Consider the following 23,480-nt stretch of genomic DNA (forward strand, 5'->3'; position numbering starts at 1 on the left):
AAATAAATAGAATTTATATATTTTCCCCAGGAAGAATGAAAATTTGTGAGTTAGTTTAGTTTCCTGGTCGGAATCCTGTGAATGCTTTCTGCGATCGTCACAACTTGAGATTTGTTACTTTAAAGATATAAAGGAAGACTATAAAAAAGATTCATAACCTCAAATTACATTAACTGTACATTAAGGGAGATGCACAAATCCCAAGAAATAATGAAATGTCAGGGTTAGAATCATCCCTTTTCAGGTTTAGTGCTCAATCTCCTATGATCTTGCATAAAATGCTATTGCTGTTCACCTTGCTATTAGGAAGTACAATTGATTTGCTTGCAATATTTATTAGTGCATTAGTCATGTACATTAGCACCAAACTGGAAACAAATAATGCTTTACTTCCCTAAGTCTGTGGCAAGCCAATGCAAGTGAAAATGTAGGTACTGATATAAATACAAGTGTGACTCACACTCCTGAAATATCCTTCCTTTACCCAGATTTACCAGAAAAATTTGGAGATAAACATCCACCAACCATTTCAATCTTTGATGAGTTAGAACCATTCACCTTAGTCTGGTTAATTTTTTTTTCTTTTAGCTTGGTGTTCTTTTGACAAATTACCAATAAGGAGTCACAAAATAAAACTGAAAGTCATAGTTTATTTGATATCAATGCATAAGATAGATTAAACCCTGAGGCTATCATTTCACCAAATATTTATTTCAGCTCAGGTGTCGTCCGAAATTCTGCAGAAGACTTAGTTGTTTGTTTTAAAAAACAGAGAAATGTGTCTTCAGGCAAATATAGGTAAATCTGAAGTCCTGATGTTATTCAAACAATTGACTTCACCATCACTACTGCCATCAACTTTAGACCACTCACTCCATGACCACCTATTTCAATTTCTGTCTCTGGTTACTGGCATATGATATTTTTTGTAATAAAAACTAAAACTGACTCTTTCCAAAGGACTTTGGAATTGAAGTTAGGACTATTTGAAAAATAGTCCCCTACATCCTGATCCTTCAACAATTCCCGGAGGTAGGGTAGCTTTAGGACTGGCCTCTCCTCTGCTTTGTTGGGGAGATTGTAGCAACAACCAAGAAGAGTTGACAGTTTATAAATATTAGTAAAAATAGTTTTATAAAATTGTAACACTAGTTTTATAAAAGTAGTTTTAAAAATTGTTTTATAAATATAAATTGTAAAAATAATTTTATAAATACATTATGGGTTTATGTATTTTGTACTAAATCCTGTCATTTTAATTTTCTCTTCATTTTGATTTAGCAATATGGCCAAGTCACAATATTTTTCAAATAGTCCTAACTTCAATTTTACTACTTGAGAATTTGTTATAATCCAAATTGAGCCAACCAGTCTAATAAACTGCCACCATTTATTGAGTGCTTAATGTGTGCCAGATCCCGATACATCTTCTGAACTTCACAAAGCCCTTGCAAGATAGGCATCATTATCCTATGTGACATATTTTATTTCTTAAAGATGGCCAGAACCATGCTTCACATTGGCTGTGCTTTTTGCAACATGACTTTGTCATTCTTTGCCAAAATGTCCTAACTATTCTTTATTCTTAGGTCGGGTCAGGCTCTGTATTCTCTAAAAAGAACACAGTGGGACTGGCACTGTGCCATTTCATATAACCCTTGACTGGCCTCGCAACTTCCTCTTCCTATCTCCAGGAAACCAGTCACCATGTAGGATTTGCAACATCCCTAAGTCCACTATATGTGAAAAGCTCAAGAAACTTAGAAAGAAGGATGAGATACTACATGGAGAAAGGGCAAGGAGTGTGAAGATGGCAGGAGTTATGAAGAAACCATTGACACCCAGTTGAATGCCAGAGCACTGGCGCCAGATACTGAGTCAGAGACCACAGTCCCCTTGTGCCAAGCTCAAATTCCTCCTCATGGCACTGTGAACTTTTGAAGGTGATTCTTGTATTTATCTGGAAGCTTGGGAGGGTTCCTTAGGCAGAGATAGAGAGCCAAAACCCCATTGTTTTGGAGAAAGCACAAAAGCTCAGGGAAGGTAAGAAATTTGCCCAAGTTCACATGGATATGGACTAAGCCTTAGACTTAGCCTTGCTAAGCCAGGATTTGAATCACATTTTCTTAAATATATATCCCATGGTCTCAAACACTACATAATTCAGAACTTCAATATATATCTAGAAATGTTTTTTCTAAACAGACTCAAATTGCAAGTAGTACTATAGGGAACATGTTACTTAAGAGAATAATCTCAGTTTATGGGCTACAACATATGTGTGTTTATAACCCAGCAGATGCTGTTAATTACAAATTTATTTTATCTATTTATTGAAACCAGCTGACATAGTCTCTACTTAGAGGCACTTCAATTTAAAATATGTATTTTAAGCCAATAGAACTGCATCATTTTCTTTCTTAAAAAAAAACCACACATTTATTTAGCTTTTCACTAATTCATGCTAAATCTCCAAAAGTTTTCAGTAATATCTCAGACCAAATTTGCCTAAATTGTCATTTCCTATAAATTATTTCTCTAGTGCTCAGCTAAGAAAACAAGTCAAATAAAATAGAGGTGTTAGGTAACCTTTTCTAAGATCCAGATAAATTGACAACAAGAAAAAAATTCTGTGAACCAAGGAGCCTCATACTCCAGGCCTTTCCTATAACATGTATGTGCTGGCTTCACGCCTGTCTTCCGGGTTTGAAATCTAGACCCATGTTCACATTTCACCAATCCCCCATGACAACTACAGCAGAACTCTCTTGACCAAGTTTTCATCAGTCTTGACTGAGGGTTTAAGGAACCCAAGGCAAAATTACTTCACACTCAGAATTCTTGTTCCTCAAAGTTTTGTCATCTATCCTGGGACTTCTCTTTGAATTTTAGCTTATATAAAGGCTAGTTTTACAAAAACTCTGCTTTCAATCTTTTCTTTCTTTCTTTCTTTCTTCTTTCTTTCTTTCTTTCTTTCTTTCTTTCTTTCTTTCTTTCTTTCTTCTTTCTTTTCTTTCTTTCTTTTCCTTTTTTTTGTCTTTCCTTTTATGAACATACCAAAATAGTGATCCTTCTATCTTATTTATTATTATTATTTTTTTTAATATGGAATGCTTCATGAATTTGGGTGTCATCCTTGCACACAGGGGCCATGCTATTCCTTTTTGTATCCTTCCAGTTTCAGTATATGTGCCATCCAAGTGGGCACTCCATTTTATTTCTTTCAATTTAAAACATTATTTTTTTTTTGTATTTATTTTGCAGTTTGAGCTCCTGCCTCCACCTATTCCCAGAGGCCATGGACTTCTACCTTAATGGATTCCATAAAAACATTTTCCTTAAGGAGAAAATTCTCTCCCTCACAAGAAACTTCAGTGCTAGCTGTGAATACAATAATTCACTCACCATTTGTTTCTTGATTCTGACAACTCTTAACTTTGAAATCTTTGGGGAAGTTACTTAACACAGAGTCAGCTTTCATGAGATAAATATTGAATAACTGCAACCTCAAAATGTTCCTGAGAAAATGAAGTGGAATAAGGAAGATTAAGCCTAATAGAATGAACGAACTTCATCAACATTCATTTCCTTCCTGCTGATCTCCTGCAACCTTTCCTCATGCCTTTCTCTCAGCTATTAAAATCAATCTAGAGTGTTTCTTCCTCTTTAAAATAAATGTTACTCTGTACCAACAAAGCTTCCTGTTATTTAAAAATAACTTTTCTTTTCATCTTATTGCCTATTAGCTTCCACCCCAGTCTGTGGATATGCCTGATTTCATATAAAATGTAACCTATTCTCTAGGTATAAATACATGAAAATAAGGAGATCTCGTTCATTCTATTTATATTCTGTACTTCTAAACTCTGGAAAAAAGAATTCTACCCTCAGAGAACAATTTTAAGTTACTCTGTTAAATTGACCGCATACAGCAATCATGCTATGGTGTTTGCGAAGACTGAGATTTTAGTTTCTCACAAACAAAAATTACGCTTTACAAAACTATAAGAAAATGTCTCTGAAATAGTTAAAGTTAAAATAAAGCTATCTTATCAAGCACAATATATTTCTTGGTTTGATTTTGGGTTTCAGAAAAATTTGTACAGATTGTTGTAATTAACACAATTATAATTATAATCAAAATAATTGCTGTTTATTCTCTATAAATTTCAATGAAGTGATGGAATTTTGAAATCTTTATGCTCTGATTAAAAACATGTAGACTCTTTTTTGGTACTCTCTATATTACTTTAAAGTATTCAAGGTACTCCACAGTTTTAAAAAATCATGTGAGGGGCACCTGGGTGGCTCAGTTAAGCATCTGCCTTCTACCTAGGTCATGATCCCAGGGTCCTGGGATCAAGTCCCACATCCCCTAAGATGGAGCCCCAAATCGGGCTCCCTACTCAGCAGGGAGACTGTTTCTCCCTCTGCCCCTCCCTAGGCTCATGCTCTTTCTCCCTCTGTCACTCACACATGACCTCTTTCTCTCTCATAAATAAATAAATAAATAAATAAATAAATAAATAAATAAATAGTAAGTCATGTGAATTAAAGAAAAATATAGCAAGAAATCTGAAAAAGAAAATATGAAAGATATATTGTCAATAACACTCCATAACTATTGTATCTCATGTGGTTGGAATCACAAAACGTGTTTAGATACCTGTCAAATTATCCGGAAATATCTGCCAAGGTGGGACAAGTCCCATTCTCATTGCTATTCCACACCACTGCCATCAGAGGAGGGAGATGGGCAGTACAAAGGATGGGGAAATGATAAAAGAGTACATATGGACCATGTTCCTCACTTCTCTGAAAAAAAAGAAAAAAGAAAAGTAATAGTATGGCCTAACATTATAAAAAGGATGAAAAGTGGGTGAAAATTCTAAATATTTAGCATTATGAATGTTTGTGGTAGTGTTTATTTACCTTTAACCTTTAAGATAACTAATAAAAAGGACATACTCCAATTTCAGACACAATTTTGCATCTCCAGATATGATTTTGGGTCTTACCAATCAGAGGAAATCCAATGATAGGTAAATATAAAGCTGCAGCAGATTTGCCTTTTTTTTTTTTTTTTTTTTTTGCTAGTGCTAGCACTAACTCGCTCCCTGTTTTATTTGGCTTCCATTGCATCAGGTGATTCTGTACTTGTCTCCAAGCTCCAGGGGTATATGTGATTCAGAAATAGCTGATCAAAATGCTTAATTTCCCAGACTACATTTAAATCAGAGATGTGACCATGACCTAATTTGTTCCAATGAAATAGAATCACTGGAGCTACTGGACGAAGAACTTTTATTTATTTATATGCTTGTTCATTTATTATTGCCAAGAGAACTAATGTTCTCAAAGGAGAGTTGCTTGTGCAAAAAGGGAGCATGGCTTTGCTCCCAAAAGTAAGGGACTGATGCTATGATTTTGTTTCTCTAGTTTTGTTGAGTCCATATTGCATCTCTTTCTGCCACAAATTCTCATGGGCAATTGAATCTGCAAAGCCTTAAGAGCCAATAGGAAGTGTTACTTGTACCGTAGCATGCAACAGATAGGATTCCCTTGCATGGCTCACTCAAAACTGGCAAGTGAATTATGAAGGTATCAGAGATGGTATCTTAGTAAAAGTATATAGAAGATATACACAGTTTCCTTTAGTTTTGAGAGAGTATGAAAAAATGTCCCTATAATACTAACATGGGATTTTATTAATTCAGCAGTTTTTTGTAATTTCAAATAATTTATCTTTAACCTTCTTTACATGTGTGTGACTACCAAGACATTCAGGGTACCTGTCCATTTCTGTGTTCTAGTTCTTATTAGCCCAGTATTATGAAAGCAGTGTAATAATGTAATGTTCTTTGAAATAGTTATATGGTCAAAGTCTATGTGAATAAATTTTGGACAACACAAGACATCTTTCAGATGAAAGCAAACTCCTTCTGAAGTTGATTGTTATCAGAGGAAAAAAAAAAGAAGAAAAATCTATTTCCAGGAGAAAAAATGCATATCAGGTGCCAAGAACTAGATTATTTTGCTTTGGAGTAACTGAACACTAACTCCTAGGGACTAAAATAATTTGCTTAGTAGAAAATACCAATGCTGACAGTATTGTTATTTCTGGTAATTATTCTTCAATACCTTCAGTCTTGTACTTATGCTATTGGAGAATTAAATGGAAAATGCTGTAGGAATCATTATCACTGCATCTGTCACATTTTTGATGGTAGTTTAATTTTTGGAGTTTCCAAAGAAGCTATATTTTATTTTGTTTTGAGAAAAAAAAAAAAAAGTACACAGGATGAAATGCACAGCTCTTATGCATGCAACTGATGAGCTTTGGTAAAGGTATATACCCCAAGCAATCACCACTTCAAATAAGTTATAAAACTTTTCCATCTCCCAAGCAATTTCCATCATTTCCTTCCACTTATATCTTTGAGCAACTCCCTAGCATCCTACTTCATATCATAGTAAGCTTCTCTAGATCTGGGAAGCCAAGGCTATTTTTTTTTAAATATCAGAGTGTTGTGACTCTTACCCCAATTTGCCAAATCTCCCTCATCTTTCCTTTCAATCACACCTATCCCACCTTCACTTAGGAAAACTCTCTTCTGATTTATCATCTGAAATTAGTGTTGCCTGTACTTTAAGAGGCAAATAATGTGAAGGGAAAAAAATAAAAATAAAATAAAAATAAATAAAAATAAAAAAAACAAATAATGTGAAGGTGTGTAGCTTTCAGGAAATATGTTGTTTTATAGATCAGATGTACAATCTCTTAGCCTTTGTTCTGGAACCTGTGGTTGTTTAGATATATGAGCTGGATGCCATTGCAATCTATTGATCAGAATAAGCTTCATAGCTGTCAAGTGATAAATGAAATTTGACCCTAGTTTACCTCAGGGTAAGGCCAAAAGGATCTTAAAGAAAATTGTTGGTAATATTTCTGTCTCTGAATATACTATTCGAAATAAATATGGTAGTTCATTCAGGCTGAGTACAATAAAAAAAGAATAGATATTATATGGACAATATTTCTAAAATATGAGATGATGCAGAAACAGTAGGTACCTATTCATCACCTTCCTTCTACCAAATTATTCAGACATTTATTAACTATTTGGTGCCGAAACATTAAAGCACATTTCAATTAATTCAAGATTTGAGGAACAACACATTGCAAGGAGGACCCATTTGGAGGAAATCTGAGTGCAGTATTGAAATAACAGTACAAATAAAAATTGATATAAGATGAACATACGTGGAATGTTATTTATTCAATTCAATATTGAGGTTATTTATTCAATTCAACAAATATGTATTGAGTTTCTATTTCTACACGTGATTATTTGTTTAATGCTAATCTCACATGTGGTGACACATAAAGATGTTATTGACACTTTGTTAGGCTACAATAGGTGATGTAGATAGATACTGATTATATGGAATATTTCTTTTATCTCCTGAATAGAGGGCATAACTGCACCAAACATTTCGCTTATTTCTTACACATTTTCCAGGTCCCATATAATCAGGCAGAGCCAAATTACTACTCTAGTCAATGGGCTGTGGAAGGAGTGACTTGTTTTGCTTTTAGCTAAAGCACATAAAAGCCAGTAACGCTCCTGTTTTTTTCCTCTCTGAATGATGCAACCCAACTCCTCTGATACATATGATCTGTAATATAAACTATCAATGATATATGACATACTCACAACACACGCCCATTCAACTGCTCTGTATGCTCAGTTGTGCCTGTCGCACTGTCTTATACTTGTCATTGAGAACACTTTTCAGGAAAAAGTCCTATGTGAAATCTCTCTCATAGAGTATGTTTCCTAGGGAACTACTCTAGAACAAGGCATTTCTGTTCACTGCCCACTCTTCTAACTTTATCACATGCCACTCCCCGCCCCCCCTTACCTGAGTCAGTACCCAGTGACAACAGTCTTTGAAAGGTTTCAATCTTTCGGGCTTGCCAAATGTTTTCTGGTTTTGTTCTTTTTTTTTTTTTTTTAAGATTTTATTTATGTATTCATGAGACTACATACACAGAGAGAAAGAGAGAGGCAAAAACACAGGCAGAGGGAGAAGCAGGCTCCATGTAGGGATCCCAACATGGGACTCGATCCAGGGACTCCAGGATCATGCCCTGGGCCAAAGCAGGCACTAAACCACTGAGCCACCCAGGCATCCCTGCTTTCTTGTTTAGATTGTATGTTTGCAGTAAGTGAATTAATACTATATCCAATAAATAGCTTTTTTATGAAATGTTTATATACTGTTTATCAGAGATACTTTAAGAGTGAAAGGTAGCTAAAAATTCATATAAATGTTATACTTTTTGGAAGAGTTGTGTAACAACTAACGAATTGGAAATTTATTGAAACATTATTTTAAGAAAACTTCTTTGTAATATAATAGAAACAACATATGTGCATTAAAACAAAACATATACATTTATTAATCAAACATTAAAAATAATATAGGGGGTATAATAATTATGGTGAATAGTCACTGAATTTCTTAGTCATTCTATCCCTAACATTACATTACTAATACCATTTGTTTCTCTGAAGGGTACGTTTTTCAAGATATTCGCGTTTTTTTCATATAATTCCCTATAATCTTACTTAAAATTGAATTGTATGGTTACTAAATGTGACATGTGCACCATTAATTAATTTTTCTCTGCTGACAGTAATAGTTTTAACTGATACAGACTCTACTGATACTGAGGTATTTGATAACCTCAAAGCATCTTCTGTGACATCAAAGATATTCTTCATTATAGTATTTTTATATTTAAATGTGTAAATATTTCAATGCAATTATTTATTTTAATAGACATTTACTGTTGGCCTCCATTCAAATTACCTTTCTTCAGAAAGTGTTCTTATATGAAAAATCTCATAAATCCATTTTCTCTATGACTATTTATATTTTGCTCAATTTAGATACAGCAAAAAAATAAGTCTTCTCATTTTTATTCAACTCCATCATAGAATATAAATGTATTCATTTAGAAATTTGAATTCCTTTAAAATGTTTTTTACCAGAAGTTGAGACATTCCAAATTGCAGCTTGGTAATTTCAAGTTAAATCCAGTATACCCTTTGAGCTCTCTTTTTACATTTGTTAGCTCCCTTGCTTTTTGCAGAGATACATTATAATGCCTGCCTGTTTGCAAGATGGTCAATAATTACATTGCCTTAAAAGCTTTGGAAGCTGAATTGTTCTTGTGTTGCATTTGCTGAATACTTTGATTAAAGATTTCCAAATGTTTTTGTAAAAAATACAAGCAATATTCAGAGGATTCATTTACAAAAATTCAATACCACTGTGGAACACTTAGGTTGATTTATAAAGTAACTCTTCAAGTTGCGAAGAATGTCTTTTATGAAGTAATTCCGTCGTCCTGTCTCCTTAATCTTCTCTGATCCGCAATTGTTCCCATTCATTCCTTGCCTTTCATGATTCTTGAACTTTTGAAGATGATCAATAACTTATTTGTGGAATATTCGTAAATTTGGATTCGTCTGGTATTTTCCGATTTGGTTGAAATTCTGCACTTTTGACAAGAATGCAACAGAAGTGATGGTGTGTCCTTTTCGGTGCATGATGTCAGGTGGTCCAGGATCTTGACATGTCTATAACAAGTGATGCTAACCTTGATACCTTGCTGAAATTGTCTGCCAGGTTGCTCCACTGTAAAGTTCCTGTTATTCCTTTTATAATTAAAAATGCTTTGGGAAAGACACATTTAGGCCACGCAGATACTTAATTTTTAAATGTTGGTCACCGATTTTACCATCCATGTGTGGAGCTTGCTTACAATAATTATTATTTTTAAAGATTTTATTTATTTGTTTGAGAGAGAGGAAGAGAGAGAGTATGAGCATGTTGAGGGGTTGGGGGCAGAGGGAGAGGGAGAAGCGGACACCCCACGGAGCAGGAAGCCCAATGTGGGGCTGCATTCCAGGGCCCAGACACCATGACCTGAGCCCAAGGCAGATGCTTAATGGATTGAGCCATCCAAGAGCCCTAGCCTGCAATAATTATTAATCTAATGTTTGCATAATAGTGATCTTATACTTGCTTCATTCCTTCTACATTTTTAAATGTGAATTCTTTTATAATGGAGAACTCTCTTCTGTCTCACATCTATTTATTATTCCATTATTTCATGTAAGTATGAAACTCATGGATATTTGTTACATTCTATCAATTATAATTCAATACTACAGTTTAGTTTGTTGCTTCAAGTGTGCCAGCTCGGCCTTTGGTAGTTTCTTCAGATTGGCTCCTTTGTCCTTTTGAAATGATCTCACTCAGTGTGGAACACTGCTATGTTTCTGGCACCACAAAATATTTTTGCCTTACTTTGTATTTTCACTGCAACAGCTCTGGAATCAAGTACTTCTCCTATTAGCTCTGACTCTTTTCACTGGGATGGTATTTAGAGATCAAGATCTAGATCCTAGTTGTGTTCACTGCTACTGGGATATCATTGGTTTGAAGCTTTTTCAGTGGATTAAGCATAGAAATTGTGTGTATGTATAGCATGTGTGTATACACGTGATTATGTATATGTACTGCATGCACATGCATCACATCAATACTAATCAATCAATATATATATTTATGATATCATGCATATGATATTTTATATGTTATATATTTGTGTCATAGCAGTACTTCGAATTTCGTATCACATGAATTATACCAGTTTCCTACTTTCTGTTACTTATGATGTTATAAATAATGAAATTTAAGTAATACTTATACCATTACTTCTATCTTCAACAGTGACAAATGTAGTTCTCTTTATCTACAATACCTTTTTGTATTTACTTATCCTCATATACACATAAAATAGTCTCAGAATTGCTACTGTATACCCTGCAGAAAATCAATTTGCTAACTAGAGTATGTAATATACTTTAATGAATTGTATTACATGTGTATGTTTAGGGAGATTATGAATTTTTAAACATGTCTGCTACCAAGAATTTCTAATAAGTTATTATGTACCAGAACTTCAGAATAAAAGTATAAAGTAAGCTGGTATTAAATTCATCAAGACAGTTTGATGAATTTCTAGATTCAAACACAACCATAAGGTATTATTTTGGAAGATGCTTCATACCTGTTCGATCTCTTTCCTAAGAATACACACATGTCATCACTTGCCTGAGCTATCAGCTTGCAAAATATCACTAATGTTAAATTTACCATGGCTGAAAAGAAAAAGAAAAAAACAATTATAGCACAGGAAATGGATGCCATTCAGTTTAATTTATTTGTTAAAATTATACTTGATTTCAGAGAAAAGGAATAGTACTAAAATGCAATATTCTTAAATGATAATAACAAAAATTAACTGGCAAAACGCTATTGCTTCTGTTGGCTTACTATCCTAACATTAATCATGGAGAAATATTATAAAGGGGAATGTAACACACAACACTATCAACATGAAGAGTGAATCATTCCTCCAGTAGTTCAGTGTCTTACAAATACCTCCCTTAGAATATTTTAAATCATCACTATTCATGACATGGACATGCAACCAGAGAAAGAAATTAACATTTAATTTGATTATTAAATAGAATATTATACATGTATTAAATACTCAGAATAGTGAAGATGAGTCATTGAAAACAATGTCAACCCATCTTTCATCTTTCGAGTTTCCCTTATCTTCTGCAAAACATTCTACAGTTTGTTTTTAACAATCTATTTTTCCACTTCAATCTAAATTATCCAAGATGGAATTAGACACTATAGTATCTTTGGAATTATACCTTCATTGGTGTATTTTCTCATATGAGAAATAAATCTCATAATATTGCTAATATGAAATATTGAAAAATTAAAACATATTTTCTGCTCTTTGTGAAGAGATTATGTTTCAAAATATAAGGACTGGCATGCAAACATACATATGAATTATAGTGTTCAAAGGCATTTTTCACATTTATCTTGATGAGCCCTGAGAAACATAGGGAATTGTTGAATTGCTCTATTCTACACCTGAAACTAATATGACATTATGTGTTAACTGCCATGGATTTTTTTTTAAAAAGACATCTTTCAATCTATATATTTAATTTCTAACTATCAAAGAAAATGATGTCTAAGTACATATTCAGGAATAGTGACAAGAGAAGGCACATTTGCTTTACTGTTTCTTACAATGAACTAGAAATCAGAAATCAATATATTTCTTCAGATAGAGTTAAAAATAAGAGCATTTTGTCACCTGAGAAAAGGAAAAGAACTTTTAGACCATTTTCTATTTCAGAATTTTATTTCAATGATAAAACAAACCTAAGACTTCATCCACAGTAGTTTGTGAGGCCCACTTGATTTACAAATATTGTGATGAAAATCCCCATTTTGTAAGCCTGTGCCAGAAAGGGAAGAAGGTCTGTCTAGTGTACAGCTTTGATGTTAGCAATTCACATTACATTTGTATGTGCAAAATCAGCTACACAAATTGGGCAACCAGGAGAGACAATTTATCCCATGTCTACAGTTGAAATGCTAGGATAATGCTCATTTATATAATTTGGGTCCAAAATAGAGCCCAAAAATAGATAAGCAATTCTTCTTATTGCTGATGAGTGTAGTGATAACATCACCAATCCACTATGTCAGTTAATGAGAATAATAAGAAGGGCTAGAGGTGTATTTTTTAACGACTTAATAGGTATAAAATTACACAGCGTCTCAAGAAAATTGAGCTATGTCTTTAAAATATTGCTTTTTTATATTTACATGAGGCTAACATATAGAGTGATTATATAAGGTTGACATACAGATAAGTACGTGGAAAATAACATGTTATCACTTCTCTCTGTATCTCCTAGATTCAAAAACATTAATAATGAATTTCCATTTTTTGGTGACTGTACAAAAACAGTTAAAAAAGAGTCATTAAATTTCTCTTGGAAAAATTATCTTTGAAAATGTGTCTTTATTCAACTTTATGCTGAGAACAGAGATAAACAATTTTTACAATATCTCACTTATCCTCACAAGAACTCCTTGAAATAGATACTATTATCATCCTCATGCTATGGATGAAGAAATAAGTATAAGTGAAATTAAATAACTTCTGTAGGGTCATGTAGCTATCAGATAGTGGAATTGGAACTACCACTAATTGGTCTATCAGTTTCCAGAGCCAGAGTTTTTATATACCATGCTGAGTGTATGAGACATCCTACCCAGCTCTATCCCTACACCTTTCTGCTCAAAAATTCCATTTTCATACACTTTAGGTTTAGTTTAAAATATAGGAAATGATTCTATTGTATTTTTCAGAAAATAAATTAAGATATGAAAACCAGTGATTGAATGCCAGGGAGAGAAATTAAAATTCTTTGGTTAAATAGTGTCACTCAAACATACGGTATCCTGAAGTTCTTATTTCTTGCATATTAGGACAAACTTTGGACAATACCATCCTTTGGAAAACAGCATCTATTTCTGGAGGCAGTGCTTCTCTGCTGAGTGGTAGTGATAATGGAAGAGAGAGCACTGTGCCATAGAATGAGGGTAGGGGCATCTGGTAACCTACTAAATATAAATTATAACACAATAAAACTATGTGAACATCTGGAACAGATGAATAGCCTTAAAATATTACATTGCACTAAATAGAATTCACAATGCCACAAACCCCAAACTACTAGGAAGTTGATATCAGATAAACCATGCATGAAACTCCATTTAAAATTTATTTAAATAAATGTATTGAAATAAATCTCTAGGCTTTATATTATATTTTGGTGAATACAGTTACTTGTATTATTCTTGTGACTAACTGACCAATTTAGATACTGTCATAATTCTGAGGACTTTAAAAATATAGCATCTAAAAATGGCATATAATCTTTTCTCTGCATGAAGGATAAACATTATTTAGTCTTCAATTTAAAGTAATAGTATAACTTAAAATATTCTCATGCTTCTATTCCTCCTGCATATTTTAGTGGCTATTGGATTTTAATTCCCCACAAAGGTAATTGTTGGCACAGAATTAAGAAATGAGTTGTGAAAATAATATTAACAAGGTTATATAAAATTTTGTTTAAAGGTCAAGAGAGTCTTCATGTAGCAGATTGTTTCTGATCCATAATTGTTGGTGCATAAACTTCCTCTTGAGATCTGTTTGTTGTTATGATTTGTAAAGGGAACTCTAAGATGGCTATTTAAATAACAGGGTTTTTTTCTGTTTTTTTTTCTTTTCTTTTTAATATATAGGTCTAATGAGGTGCAAAGGATATTGCATATTGTCAAGTTTACCTAAAGCATACAATCTTCATCTCTCCTTCATGCCACAGTGAATTGAGTAGATAAACATGTCGTGAGAAATTAAGATGGATGATAAGCTTGCTGGAACCATCTTGAAGGCACAAGACATCATCACCCTCTCCACAGGTATTTGGCTAAAATACTCTATCCTCACATTGTCAAGTAGCACATTGAAGAAATATCACACACATTGTTATAAGCAAAGAGAAAGTCAAAGATAATATGACTCATAGTTTACATGTTGCATACATAATGTGGTCTTGAGATGAACTTGAAAAGACTGAATAAAATATGCTCAATTCTTAATACTCATTTACAGAAATGTGTTCAACCAATGCATAATGGACTGAATACGAATTTTTTCTTTATTGTAAAGATAAGGTTTCAGAAAAAAAAAAAAAGGAAAGATAAATTTATTGCCCAAAGCAATTGCTTACAATTAAAGATCTTGGTCTAAATGTATTTGGCTGCCTCTGTTTATATCGGACAAAGAACAGACATTCAAAACACTAATATAAAATAAAGATGAAAAACATAGTTTTATCATTTTCTTACATGAAATCCGAACTATTTAGCAAGGAGGAGCTGTCTAGTTAGGACAACTTTTTTTCTTTTCTTTCTTTCTTTCTTTTTTTTTATTAATAACAAAGCCAGTTACACTTCTTATGGGAAACTGAATGTTAGAATGGTTCTTATGTATTGCAAGGACTAACTCCAGCTCAGACATTTTATTAGAAGTTATAAAAAGAAACAACTAAAATAAAGCAAGGTCTGTTAACCTCTGCTGGAGATATATTCCACCACCTTTTCCTTTCTTGACGAGCGCTTACACAATCAAAAGGTTTATTCATCATTCTCACTGTCCTCACCTCACTACACATTTACACTTAAGAAGTACTTAATATACACTTGGCAGTGAAGAAATTCTGCATTAAATGGGATGACCTAAACCAGAACACACATAGATATCATGAAAATATATGTATATATGTGTGGCATATGCAATATTATGCTATATACACACATATACACATATACACTTATATGTATATTCTCATAACATAGACTATCTCACATCTCACACATATACACATATAAACATAAGGCAAACTACCCCCAATTGCTTGCTTTTTTACTCTCTAACATTCTGTTAATTCTTACATCCTTTTTAGCCTAAGCAGTACGTATCGCCTTACTATCTCATACCACTATCATTGAAATTTTCAAATGTTTGTGCTTTAAGTCTTCAAGTCAAACAGTGGACTTCAAAGGGTATGGATTGGGTCATGAAGTCTATCTTCATAACTTATTGTGCCCTAACACCATATGCATAGCTTTGCACATGGAAGAAAATAAGAATTGTTGATGAGGTGATACTGTCTGTAAAGGATAAAACTGCTTAAACTATCTGATTTTATTCACTCTGTCCCCTTTTCCCTCTACATGATATCACAAAGATAGGCAACATAGAATGAATAACCAACCACACACAAAATAACTTTTAGTCCTATAAGTTGCTGTAAGAAATGGAGTCTACTGACTGATCCTGCTTTGCATAGGTTGTGTCATGGAATCCAAGATATATTTAAACCCTTTGATTTGAAATTTACCTTTGAAATTCCTATTATGCTAACCTTAGTAGAGTGGTTGGCTCTTTTTGGATTTCGTATGAAAATTCTTCACCCTAGCCGAGTTTTGCAAATATCGACATAATTTTCTGAAGAAAAATGCTGCAGTCATGTCCTATAAAAACAAACAGAAGTGCTGGCCCGAAGATTTTGCTTAGCAATGACATGTTCTTAGTCTAGAGCAACTTGCATTATTTTAGTTTATAATATTTATAATGCCTTTCAAGGTTTTAAATGTTACAAAGAAATGTTTATGGCTATCAGCTATAGAGTTTTATAATTAATACTGATATGATATTTTCCCCCACAATCCTATATAGGACTGGGAAGTGAAATCATATGAATCCATAATATATTTTCAATTGAAGAAACACATATTGCTAGGGTGTTTAAAGAGAACTTTTTTGTTTGTTTGCTTGTTTGCTTATTTCTAGCTTTGTATATCCTACACTTATTTTTCATAGATTTACAGAGGTTTTGTAACATTTCTAAAAATTCTATATTTTAGAATCAGTTAATTTCACAGATCAGTGAGTGTACTGTGATGGAAAGGGTATGGAGTTTGTAGTTAGAAGACATTGGTTCAAATCAGTTATACCTTTTATTAACTCCATGACATATTTTGGGGAGTATGAGTGATTTTGACTATAAAACTGAAAGAATAAAGAAATAATACTACTAGTATTACTACTAGTAATACTAGTAGTAATAGTTAAGTAGTAGATGAATATTTACATAACATTTATTGTACTTAGGGTGTAAATTTGGCATTCAAGTAAGCACAGATACAGATCTATGTGATAGATACACATATATAGCTTATAAAAAGACTTTAGACACCACAACACAACATACTTTTAAATATTAGTATATATATATATATATATCTTATGTATTATGTAATAATAAGTATATTTATTTGACGAATTTTCTGCCAGGTACTGTTCAAATGCTTCAATGGCAATAATTAATTTAATGATTCTTGTTATACTTTCCATTTTACAAATGATAAAAAGTTTCAGTAACTTGTCCAAAGTTGCAAATCTTAGAATTCATACGAAGTCTGATTCTAGAGCTCATGCCATGCTTTTAACACCTGTTATGACACTTTATTTTTTTAATTTTTTATTTTATTTATGATAGTCACAGAGGGAGAGAGAGAGGCAGAGACACAGGCAGAGGGAGAAGCAGGCTCCATGCACCGGGAGCCCGACGTGGGATTCGATCCCGGGTCTCCAGGATCGCGCCCTGGGCCAAAGGCAGGCGCCAAACCGCTGCGCCACCCAGGGATCCCCTGTTATGACACTTTAAATGGAGATCGTCAATGATGCAGGAATTCAGAAACATTTAAAACTGCCACAACACTAATACCATGGTTCAATGGAACCAGTCATACAGTGGTCCCCCCCCATGCCCAAGCGATGCATCCCAAGACCCAGTGAATGCCTAAAACAACAGATACCAAAGAGTATCAAACTCTATATATCCTTAAGGATTTTTTTGTGGGGATCCCTGGGTGGCTCAGCTGTTTAGCGCCTGCCTTTGGCCCAGGGCCTGATCCTGGAGTCCCGGGATCGAGTCCCACGTCGGGCTCCTGGCATGGAGCCTGCTTCTCCCTCTGCCTGTGTCTCTGCCTCTCTCTCTCTCTCTCTCTCTCTTTCTCTGTCTATCATGAACAAATAAATCTTTAAAAAAAAAAAAAGAAAGGATTTTTTGTATACATACATATCTATTATAAAGTTTAATTTACAAATTAGGAACAGTAAGAGACTAACAACAACAACTAAAAATATTTTAATTGAACAATTATAACAATATTCTGTAATAAAAGTAAGAGTTGGTGAATATGGTCTGTCTCTCAAAATATCTTATTGGAAGGTACTCACCCTTCTTGTGATGATGTGAGATAATAAGAAACCTATGTGATGAGATAAAGTGAGGTGAATAGTGTAAGTACTATGATGTAGCACTAGGCTTCTATTGACTTTCTGACAATTTGTCAAAAGGAGGACCATCTGCCTCCAAATTGCGGTTAACTGAAACCATAGAAAGCAAAATTATGGATAAAGAAGGACTGCTGTATAAAGTTTGTGATCCTGCCCAAAGTGAGTATGTAAAATGAGAAAAAATTAAAATATTTTTTAAAATGAAATGTGAAATATAATTTATTTCCTCGATACTAACTTGATGTTACTTAACTAATGACATCATTGTTAATCATGTTTAACAATTAGACAAGTGTTTTGTCACTTTTCAGCATTATTTTTAAAATTAGAGGAGTAAGAACAAAATGTTTGTGATTACAGCAAACTATATAAACATTTGAATAACTTTTGATTATTCCCTTATTATAGTAATGCTGTATGTAACATAATTGGATAAAAATGTTTTTGATAGGGCAGCCCGGTGGCTCAGTGGTTTAGTGCCACTTTCAGCCCAGGGTGTGATCCTGGAGACCCGGGATCGAGTCCCATGTCAGGCTCCCTGCATGGAGCCTGCCTCCCTCTTTCTCTCTCCCTTTCTCTCTCTCTCTATCTCTGTGTGTGTGTGTCTCTCATGAATAAAAAATAAATAAATCTTTTAAAAATTTTAAAAAAGGAAATGTTTTTGATAATCTGTGATTATTTCATGAGCATTCAATCCTAGAAGAATAGTTGGTTTAAATATTCCTTGATACATATTCCCATATTTCCAAAAACAAAACAGGGAGCATGAGAATGTTTAGGTCAGAATCTACTAGTCAACACAGTACAATCCCTTGTATGAAATTTTGTTGTTTAGATAATTGAATGATAAAATGAAAAGTCATTATTACTTTGTTAGACATTTTTTTTTCTATTAAAGAATAATTGATGTATAATATTGTATTCATTTCAGGTGCACAACTTAAGGATTCAATATTTATATACATTATGTAATGGTCACCACAGCAAGCCTAGTTATTAACTGTTACCATAGAGTTGTTACAATAATCTTGACTATATTCCCTATGCTATCCATTTCAACCCTATGTCTTATTTATTTTAAAACTGGAAGATTGTACCTCTTAGTCTCCTTCACCTGGCCCCCCCTCTGGTTTGGCAACCATGAGTTTATTCTCCGTATCGATGAGTCTATTTCTGCTTTGTTTTGTTTGTTTTTTAGATTCCATGTATAAGTGAAATCAGATGGTATTTGTTTTTCTCTGTCTGAATTATTTTATTTTATTTCTTTAAAGATTTTATTTATTTATTCATGAGAGACAGAGAGAGAGAGAGAGAGGCAGAGACACAAGGAGAGGGAGAAGCAGGCTCCCTGCGGGAAGCCTGATGCAGGGCTCGATCCCAGGACCCCAGGATCATGACCTGAGCCAAAGGCAGACATTCAACCACAGAGCCAACCAGGCATCCCTCTGTCTGATTTAATTCACTTAATATGATACCCTCTAGGTCCATCCATGTTTTTGCAAATGGAAAGATTTAATTTTTTTTATGACTGAGAAGTATTTCATTGTATATATATAGAGAGAGATATAGATATAGATAGATATAGATATAGATACAGATATACTACATCTTATTTAAGATTTTATTTATTTATTTGAGAGAGAGAGAGAGACAGAGAGAGAGAAAAAGAGAGAGAACATGAGGGAAGAGGGGCAGAGAGAAGCAGACTCCCCACTGAATAGGGAGCCCAATGTGGGGCTAGATCCCAGGACTGTGAGATCATGAACTGAGCCAAAGGCAGACGCTTAGCCAACTGAGCCACCCAAGTGCCCTCCCCCCATTATATGTACATATTACATCTTTATCCATTAATTTGTTGAAGAACATTTAAGTCTCTTTCATATCTTAGCTATTGTAAATAATGTTGCAATTAACATAGGGGTGCGTATGCCTTTTCAAATTAGTGTTTTTGTTTTCTTTGGATAAATATCTGGAAGTAGAATTCCTGGATTGTATCACAGCTCTATTTTAATTTTTTAAAGAATTCCCATACTCTTTTCCATAGTGGCTACAGTAATTTATATTCCCAACAACGGTGCTATGCATCTGCACCAATACTTGCTATCTTTTGGTTTTTTTGGATGATAACTATTCTAACAGTTGTGAGGTGATAGTCATTGTGGTTTTGATTTGCATTTCTTGATGGTTAGTGATTTTGAGCATCTTTCACGTGCCTGTTGGCCATCTGTATGTCTTCTTTGGGGAAAAAAATGTCTACTCAAGTATACTGATGCACTCATATTATTTGATAGCTAACAAATGAGTGCTGCATAATATTTGGAGGATGCATTCACATGAAATTGTGTACAGAAAGCTTATGATAATGGATACATATAGTAATAACAACAATCCTTAAGTGTGTTAAGTTTAACTTTTGCTCTGGCAAAATAAGTAAAAACTGCAAGTTTAAGACAGCCTAAAACAATAAATAAATAAAAAATATGTTTTCTAGTAGATTTTTATAAGTGATATGGTATACAAACTGATAAATATTTATTTGTATATTACTTGTATATTAATTGTATTATATATGTAGATAAATACTCAGAGCATTAAACCATCTCTTTTAGAAATCTTTAAGAGATTTCCATAAATCTGTATCATATATACAGATTATCATTTGTCTGAGATGGCTCTAGAACATTATGCAGTTTCATGGCATTTATTTTTGGTTTATATACCTCTAAGGAGCTCAATGTAATTTCACTGTGCTCATTCTCATGCCATATTTTTATCATAAAGTCTGAAGACAATTCTGAGAAAATGTGACAGTCTCAAACTATGAATAGTGAATTTTTGGCCCAGAGAATAAATAAAATAAGCTGAAAAGTAATAAATTTAAGATTTCTTGGTAGTATCTGAATATCTTTTTAAGTACCACCCAAAAAATGGACTCTATCACTACACATATGGACCTATGTATTAAATTTGCATTTCATTATGTACCTCATGTTGATACTCTTCAAGAAAGTCATTATATTTCTGAAAACAATGTTATGATTTATCAGCTTATATTTATAAGATAAAAGAAAGATGGAAAAAAAAGAAAGAAGGATGTTAAATTAGTAAGGCTAACATGATTTTAAATTTATTGCATTTACATTGTTTCTACAACAAAACAAATATATGATTGTTTACAAAGTAGAAAAAAAGTATTCCATGCTCATAATTTTAACTAAGACAATCATTAAAAGACCATAAAGTAAAGGATATTTCACAATAGTAATGCTGAATGTAAATGGCAAAAATTTAAATCTTCCAAGTTGAAAAATTTAGGAAAAAAATTATGATTTTCCTTTCTGTTTGTCACAACTGAAAAAAATGCTGAGTTATCTACAAAGTAAATCCCAAGGGTTGCAGTGAAACACATTTTAAATTTTTATATATGTAATTCAGTAAATTAGATTAGAATAAAAAAGTAAAGCAAGTGTCAACTTTTATTTTGAGATTTGTATGTGTGTATATAACGGGCAAATTAAAATTATTTTAGCTAGTGGGTATTAAACTTGCCATGTTCAAAGTTGTGTTCAAAAAATATTTTATGGATTATATCATTTAATTCTCACAATAAATTATGAAGTAGTAACATTTATCTTCCCAGTTTTACTAGGTCACTACTAAATGGTAGATTTGGGATTTAAACAGAAGCAATCTGACCTCAGGACTTGCATTCTTAACCATTAATACACACAAAGAGATTCACCTACTTTCAATATAAGAGGCTCAGGAGAGAGTCAAGATGTAAAGCTATTTGGTCCTACTTTGACTTTATGTGAGAAAATGGGACTGAAATTAGTGGGGGGAGAAGGAGTTGCTAGATGATGTGTGCTAAGTCCAGGGCATGGAGAACACTATGAAATGAAATCGCTCATCCTGGGACTTGTGCCATTGCATGCCAAACTATTAGCACTAAACCTACATAATAAAATGCACAGTCTGTCCAAATCCTATTTATACCATGATTTTTAAGTTTATCTTTCCATGAAATATAGAGCGCTCTCTCTCTCCATCTTTTACTTTTTTTTGGTCTCTCATTTTCTTTGTTGAATCAGAGAAATCTTTTTTTTTTCTTTTTCCTCTAACAGGTTCTCATGTGCCTTTTCATTTTTACTTTAAAATAAATTATTTTTAATAGTACAAAAGTACCTGTTAATATCCTGTCTTGCCCATCTAATAGGAGATATTGTATGGACATTAACATGAACTTATATTGACTCATGTGTTCATCCCATTCCCCTGTTCTCTCTCTAGATTAGACAAAGTAACAAGCAACCTGAATCCTGTTATCAATCATCTTTTAAAAAAGCAATAGTTTCTACTTTGAGTAATAAAAGAGAATATGTTGATGTGGATCTTAGCATCATTAGATTTATTTTTTGCCATAATTTTGGAAATGCAAATAATTGTGGCAGTTATGTGTTTCCATAATCATTAATGAGACTGAACTTATATTTAATTATTTATTGTCCACACATGTTATCTATTCTGCAAAATATCTTTCATGCTGTTTATCCATTTTTGTTGTATTAGGTGTAATTCTGCAGCACATTATGAAAACATATCCTGATAAAATTAAGCAACTTAGTGGAAGCCTGGTCTAACAAAATATGAAAAAGTTCATATGAGATTACACTGTCTAGGCATAAAATTACAGCTCTGCTTATTTGAGTTGGACAAATTATTAGTCGATCAGTATCTTTTTTTCTTCTATAAAAATTATAATTTACAACTTATAGAGTTGTACAAGTGTTAAAGATACTTCATGATATGCTTAGCATATAATTGGCTATTTTAAGCAATCAATACATGTTGGTTATTATTATTAGCATGTAAAGTAGAGTGAGTTACCATGTGATTATTGTCAAATACCTTATTGGACAGTTAGGTAGGTGTACAGTACTTATGTCATCAGAGGCACATGAATTTCCATTTATTGTACTATTCTTCCTCTTTTGCCATACAAAGATATGATAACTCGTCAAATGTAAGATACCTAACCCAATAGTTGTGTTGCACCATTGTGGTAAGATATTACCGATAGAATGCCAAAACTTTGCTTGTGAGGTGACGGCGAAGTCCTGTTTGGGTAACATATCAGGTTTAAATGGTAGGGGACCTGGAGAATTACACCTAGAAAATTTTTAGTTCAAAGTTTAAGAGGCATTTTCTCAGTCAAATGTCATCATGATATGACAAGGAGACAAAGCACTACAAGTAGGGAACCGCTATTGACTCTAGGGTGATTATTTCTCTAATAAGAGTGTGATTGGTTTTTGGTGATTTGTTTTGAACTTTTAAAAAGTCTTATCTTCAGCTATGGTTATATTATTACTCTAAGAAGTCCTCAAGTTTATTTATTTATTTATTTATTTTTAAGTCCTCAAGTTTAGAAATTAATAATGGGAATAAGGTACATCTGAATAGTGCAGGGAAGACAATGGCTTCAAACATTCAGCTCTTGGAAACTAAAAGCCATTTCCAAAATATATACCTATGATAATATGCATATCAAAAGAACAGATAACACAAGCACTGAGAA

General features: G+C 33.2%; 1 non-coding gene across 1 annotated transcript; it reads right to left on the reverse strand.

Annotated features, from left to right (window-relative positions):
• Positions 1-3,099: 3,099 nt before the first annotated feature.
• Positions 3,100-3,208, reverse strand: LOC144283890 (U6 spliceosomal RNA). Its single transcript, XR_013352395.1, has one exon. It is a non-coding gene; the product is annotated as a U6 spliceosomal RNA (small nuclear RNA).
• Positions 3,209-23,480: the final 20,272 nt, after the last annotated feature.

The sequence above is a fragment of the Canis aureus genome, chromosome 14 (genome assembly GCF_053574225.1).
Source record: "Canis aureus isolate CA01 chromosome 14, VMU_Caureus_v.1.0, whole genome shotgun sequence".
Lineage (NCBI taxonomy): Eukaryota > Metazoa > Chordata > Mammalia > Carnivora > Canidae > Canis > Canis aureus.